Genomic DNA, 7,374 nt, shown 5'->3' with positions numbered 1-7,374 from the left:
CCATGCAAACCGAACTAGGGAGTGTGTATTTCCCTAGTGTGGGTGGCCCCCATGTGTAATTTAACCACAACAAAATTACTTCTCCTAAGTCTAATCTCCTAAAAAAAATGGAATGGGCCCCACTATCTCCAAAATTGGCCCCCAAAATGTAATAATTAATCTTGTTCCAAATTAATTTAAGAAGGGACATGACAGTCCTCCCCTCCCAAATGTTGCTTGTCCCCAAGCAACTTCATTTCTGGATGCTCAAGTATGTGCTCGCCCTCCCAAGTAGCATCCTCATCCGGGAAGCTCCTCCAATGCACCAAAAATTGTTTGTCCTCAAGTAGTGCCTAAACAAGCGCCCTCTCTGACTATGGATCCCTATTGTCACTGCAAACTTCACCAGGGTCCCAAATATGCCATTGGATCATCCCTGATCATTGTACTATCCTATAGTGAAGGAGTCCCTCAATACCAAGATCCAAAACCAACCCGATCAATGTGGAGCACCCTTGCTCCACTCACTATCTTGTCTGGTATAAATACCAGAAGTCCCCCACATAATATATGAGTCACTACATCCTAAAGGAAGATCTAAGTGACCTCCCACTGTAGCAGCCAGCTCACCCCTAATGGTCGTTGAGTTGTCTAGAACTGTGATGCTTGGGTCCCATGCTAGCCTCAAAAGGGTGCCACCATGTTGTTACTATGCCACTCTGGCTCTAACAGACTGTCCATCGTGTACACACTGTATCTTCCTCTCGTAGAACCCAATGGTGGAATACTGATAGAGGTGAGACACATCCTTCCAAGACATCTCCATGATGCCAAAGCCTACCCATCCAAATCTAACTTCGAACCTGTCCAGAAACAGAGAAAACCTACCTTTCCATCCAATGAAGGCCTCTGTGTACCCCCATGTGCCAACCTAAAAGTGAAATAGGTCACTTTCTGCCATGACTCTGCTCATCATGAGACAGAGTGATCTATCAACCAGCTAGATCCCCAAATCCCATAGTCGGACATGTTGCGACATAGCTCTGATAGTTGTTGGAATCCATCTATGCCCCATCACTAGTCGCTGCATGCAACCACTATATATGCTCCATATATCATGAACTAATCTGATGCATGCTAAACTGCCCTGTGTCTGCCACTTGTAGTACTGATGACTACTGGAAACCGCATGTGCCAAATAGCTACCCTTTGAATGCAACCAATAGGTGGTTTTTTGATACTCACAATCGACTCAATGCATGTGGATCCATCCTACTCTTGCCAACCATCACCATTAAGTCTGCCATCCACCCTCTTAGTAATGTTCCAATACGATGTCTGGAGCCCAGACACCCACTGGAAAATTGCCTCAATCATACATTGTATCCCCTACTCATGCAGGATCCCGACATGCCCTGTAGAAAGATGGCACATGTCTCCCCTGTGACCAGCTCCCCAGGTATAGGCTCAGTGATGGTTAATATGCTACCCCAGTAGAAGATCACTTCATCTCCCAGCCTATGGCTGTCATCTCGCACACCGACCCTGCTCCTCCACTGGAGAATACCTATCGTGCCCTTGAGGCACTGAATCTCATAGCCTCTTCTCAGGAAAATATCCCAAGTCATGTTATCCACATTGTGGGTCTAGATCGAACACAAGGCTCCCCTCAACTTCATGTGGTGCCAACGAGTGGAAGATGCGTGGGTTCCGATGGGTAAGATCAAGAACCCACGTGGACACTCCTGGCCCGACCCATGACCGATCTGCTCACCCAACCTGGGTAGGTCCACCCCAATTACATGCCTGAAATCCTCGTCATGGAATATCCCTGCTAGTAACACTCCCTTAGTCCGTAGTGCAACCCCACACAGTACTGCATATAACCATGTATCCTCATGTCTCCTAGCATACAAATGCACCAAATTTTGCATCTCTATGCACTGCCCAACCCTGCTACATGCTACTGCATCATCTCAGATCAACTGGTATACCTCATGTATTGGTGTTTTCGTCACTCTATGAGGTAATTCACTAATATGTGAATCGCTCCGCGTACACCATGATGCAACCCTGCACACCACTATGCACCATTGCACACCTTTTTGCTCCTCTGCATATTGTTGTGCACTACCACATACCCCTACACATCCCTGGATATCAAGGTCTAAGACTAAGTCCATAGGAAACATCTTGCATCCTCTCAGGATCACCATCTCTACTACCACTCTGCTGGTAAGCCCTCCACGATGTGAGCTATATCTCCTCATCTGCCTAGATAGACCTAAGCGGCCTAACTCCTCACAAGCTAATGGGAGTGATACTATTGTGCCTAGCCTCAGTAGCTCCTGTGTCCCATATGCCAATAAGAGAGAATTGTCTCCATACAATTCCCTGTCTGATAGCCTGTTGATGCCACCTCCTCCTACTAGCTCCTGCCAGAGTAAGCTAATCACCCTATGACTCAACGCACAATCAATATGCTGAGACAACTCATGAGATTTTTCTACTTGCATGTCAAACTATCTTGTCACTAGTGCTGACTGGGGCTCTGATGGAGATATGAAAATGTGTGTTCCCAAGCATCAAATCCATCATGTAGCTACTACCATCACCTAACAGCATTATGATGTAATGGGAAATCCCACCTGGAACCCAAAAACAGTCTGGCCCTCGAGTCCCTCCGGTAATCCTCAACCTCTGTTGAATTATGGCCATGGATGTATCCAACCACCTAGCTTGGTCCATCAGGTACTACCTCAATACCTCCCGCCATCAAATCCCAAAGCAGGGATCAAATGTACAATCCCCTATGGAAGGAACAATCCCTACAAGATGATGCGGTGTCATACTAAGCTCATGACGCTCAGTCCTGCTAACTTGACCATCCCCTCGAGTATATCTAGACAACTCTGCCTCCCTCAACCCAATGTGTAAGGGTGGGATAATAACGTTGTAGATCTCGTCAGTGTGCCTCTAAAGGGATCTGTGATGAAAACTTGACGCGTGGCCTCTCTGTTGCCCCTCATTAATGGCTAGCCCAAAGGATGGTTGCACATCCTCCTCCATCATGGACTCAACATGAGCCTCCAACTACTCCTCCATAGACAACCCAACACGCAAGACATTCTCACCAGTCAACTCCAGGTGATTGTCGTCCAGCAACTCTATCATGGACCTAGAGGCCTTTGTACTTATCGACTCCTCAACAATGGTGGAGTTGTCTTCCAACACCTCATCAACCAATTTTGCATTGTTATCACCTAAGAACTCAGTCACAACCCTGAATACCTCGTCAATGGATACCTCAACAATGGATGATGCCTCATCAATGTGTGTATTCTCAATTGTCTCCTTGCCAACCATGGCTCCTTCAACTACTCTTTTATCTTCTTCATTAATACTCCTCATCATCCCTCCAAAATCCCACTGAATCTCCATTTAATTGTGCATGCCCCTTAGTTCACGGAATTCCCAAAAAGAGAGGGTGCCTGAATGTCATGACCTAGTGATTGGTGTGCCCTCCAGTTTTTGCCCAATAACTCCACATCAATTGCAATCATGTCTGGATTCCCAATTGTGGAATGAATCAACTTCTTCCCCACAACAACCATCATTTTTTGCAACCTAATCACCTCATTCAAGGTTACCACCATGTTGTTTGATTCTAATATTTCCCACAGGCTGAGCCAAGATTATAGCTCTGATACCACATTAATGTTCCTAACTTAAACAAACAGTGATATATAAAGAAAAAACAATTCTCAACACATAAAATTTTAACAAACGATACATGCTCATAAAAACTCCAGAAGTAGAACTAGTTGAGCCATTTTATTAATCAATGGAGCAAGTATAATAGTATGGATGAATGCACCTGGGCTTGCCTCTCCCGATAAGGATCAACCTCAATAGCTAAGATTCCACCTCCCACTTGTGCACAATATTCTTCTTGTGATGTCGAGGAAGTGGGAAAACCCCACTGAATAGAAGCCCTCTCTCCCAGCTCCAAAAACTCACCCAAATGAAAACAAACACCCAAGCCCCCTTTTCAAAATTTCTCCCTACCAAAGCTCCTCCGAAAGATACCAAAATCACCACTCAACCTCTCCTCACTGCGTCCTCCAGGAATATGCACCACCTGGAGACACAGGAATACGACTGCTAGAAATCACAATGAAAACCTCCTCCGAAAGAATGAAGATGAACCTCTCTAGGGTTGCACTCGAAGTCCCCCGAAGAAAGGGTTGAAATCTCTGCTTGAATAACTCTTGCTAAACAACAAGTGACTCTGCCAAGCAACTTGAGCAACCAAAGAGAAATTCGATATGCCAAAGATGAATGAAATGAGGAGAGTTGCCTTCCTTATATAGATTTTGTAGATCACTTTTCCCTCCAATTTTACCTCCGTCGTGGGCCCTCACTTAACCACCTCCATGCAAAACTTAACCACCTCCATGCAAACCGAACTAGGGAGTGCGTATTTCCCTAGTGTGGGTGGCCCCCATGTGTAATTTAACCATAACAAAATAACTTCTCCTAAGTCTAGTCTCCTAATAAAAATCGAATTGGCCCCCAAAATGAAATAATTAATATTGTTCCAAATTAATTTAGGAAGGGACATGACAATTACAAAAATCACTAACCCAAATATTGGGGGCCAAGATCCAAATGGTTTGAATGCTAAGAGAGGAGGAGATAAAACATATAGATGTGCCATGAAACTAATCACAAGAACATTGATAAGCATGAACGAATTGAGTCTGCAAAAATATGAAAATAGAGAGAGAGAGAGATAATTGGAGAAGAAATATTCAATTATGAAAAACCATTACATGCAATGAGGCCAATTTTGGGACCTCTCCTTCTCGACCTACAATCTTCTTCTATTTCTTTCTTATAAGGTGCCTTGTTGATGGAGTCAACTTTAATTAGGTTTGACTCTATAAATTACATATCTATCAAGTTCACTTTTACATAAAAATATGACTTTATGACTTATACATCCAAACTTAGACTATAAGCCCCAAAAAGATTTGGATTAGCCCTCCTCCCCTAGAAAATGATGGTCCCCATCATTCAACCATGCTAAAAAAAAGGGACCCCATTTTGTTCAATGTACCATCATGACTACAATCCACTATGATTATGAAGGGAAGGAATTGTGTGGTTAATCCATAACCATGGGTTAGCGGATGAACCATAACCATCATAATTATAATGTGCCAAGTACCAATGAAGAGAAAGGTTTTGTGTGGTTAACCCATAACTGTGAGTTTGTGAATGAACCATAACCAAGTTGGAACTGACAAACTTGGAGAAGGGTTTTGTGTGGTTTAGCCATAACCATGGATTTTTGGATGACCCATAGCCTTGATTTTTTTAATTTTTTCTGGTAGTGGACCTTTCACTGCAACTTTATTGATAAATTTTGTCACATGTGATGAAATCAAATTATGTTGAAGATCCCTGTGAGGTATCAAAAAATCCTTTCCATTGATATAAGATACTTTCTTTGTTATGATATGTGGAGTGAGAAAAGTATTCCTAAAACTCAAGTACGTGTGGACATATTTATTTATAAGCATGTGTGACCTCAATTGATAATATCTCTTAAACCACGAAACAAAAATCATATTTTGTAAAAAACCCATTTGATCTAATAGAAAGTTATTTAAAATGATCTATCATATAGCTTTTAAAATATTCCATATAGGTCATGGCACTTGTATAAAGTTTGTTAAATATTTCTACATGTGTTCCTTCAACTATTTTGCTTCTATGGAAGCCATACCACTATGTGTAACTTGAGAAATGGCTAAATTGAGTTTCCCAAGATTCCATATGTTGCATGAGCATTTCCTTTGGCATGGTCGTATAAATATACAATAACATTGAAAGCGAGAAGACTGAGTGCAAAGGGCCACAAAGGATGCTAAGGGTTTCTAGAATCACATGGGTTGTTGTATAAGTCATGGAATATCCATGGGAAACATGGAAACCCTAAAAATTAATGAATTGTTGTAGACCAGTAAATGTAGCGAATCCATGTAAGAATGTTTTTGCAATATTGAAACAAAGTTCTAAGGGTAGAAAATCCTTGTAATGCTTGTGGACCATGTTGTCACCTGTCGTACCCTCTTGTAATTGTGTTGAATGGTCCTATTTTTATCCCAAAAGGAACATGCCAATCATCGGGAGTCGGGTATCAGAATAATGGGTATCGTAGAGGGCTCAGAGCATCAAAACCTAATATCGAAAGGACTGGCAAGCAGCATATTGGAACCTCGAAAGGCTCAGAACCTCGGGACCTCGGAACTTCGTGTTCTCAATGAAATTCCTCTTTAAGAAAGTCCTGGTCTGATACCAGGGCAACAAGGCTGAATTTATCAAAGGTTGGGTTCTCATTATATCGAAACCTTAGCATATTAGAACTTTGGAATATCGGAGGTCATAACATAGGGACCTCGATGGTTTATTTAATGGAGACCCAAGATGGAATATCAGAGTAGGGGAATATTGGAGCAGGTAGTTGTAAGTTTGAATATCAGCGTAGGTTGGAATCTCAGTATATCATAAACTTGTAACTCCTTAACAATTGAATTCCTTTGAAAGCATCGAGGGTTGCGGAGAATAAAAATTACAAAGAAAATAATTGCAAAACCAAAGGATCAAGGGACCCTTTTCTCTCTCCTCAAATAGGACACACAACTGCAGGTGATTGGCTATGAGAAGCTAATGAGGGAGATGATGTCAGCATGATGTGGCAGTACAGAGGACACATGGCAATAAAATTCAGTGTTTTTGGGTGGCCTAATGGGGTGAATCTGTGTGACACGTGTCACCACTAAGGAGACGCCACGTGAAGTTGATGACATCAGTCTGATGTCATCTCAGAGGTCAAAATTTCGGAGGTTTGAGTTTTTGTAAACTCCTGTCTAATTGTTTTATGGGAAAATTTTGATCTGATGTGTGAAGCTCCGATGTGACTGGAATTTGGTCATGGGGACCCAAAGAACCAAGGGAATAGAGAAGGCCTTAGCACCTAGTGCTCTAAAGATGCCACGTGGAAAGTATCTCGGAGGTCAGTATATCAGAGGATGTAGATCTCGTAACTCTTGTCCTAATTAATATTTTAAAAAGTTACGATATGTAGGGGATTCTGATGTGATTAGCACTTGGTCATGGAGCTCAGAAAAACCAAAGGCGAAGAGAAAATACACTAAGAGATAGGTCCTTGACATGATTCTAAAGGCCATAGAACCTAAGTGTTATGTCATCAGTCACAACTCCCTATCCCGGAGAGGAAATCCAACAAGGGGATAAGCAAAAGGGGCCAAAAATCGAGGTTTTGTAACATCATAAGCTCATGTTAATAAAAAGTTACGATACACA

Source organism: Pinus tabuliformis, chromosome J, assembly GCF_031772625.1.
Source record: "Pinus tabuliformis cultivar Carrire ecotype Pingquan chromosome J, CPIR1, whole genome shotgun sequence".
NCBI classification, from domain to species: Eukaryota; Viridiplantae; Streptophyta; class Pinopsida; order Pinales; family Pinaceae; genus Pinus; species Pinus tabuliformis.
Note: the sequence above shows the minus strand (reverse complement) of the source record.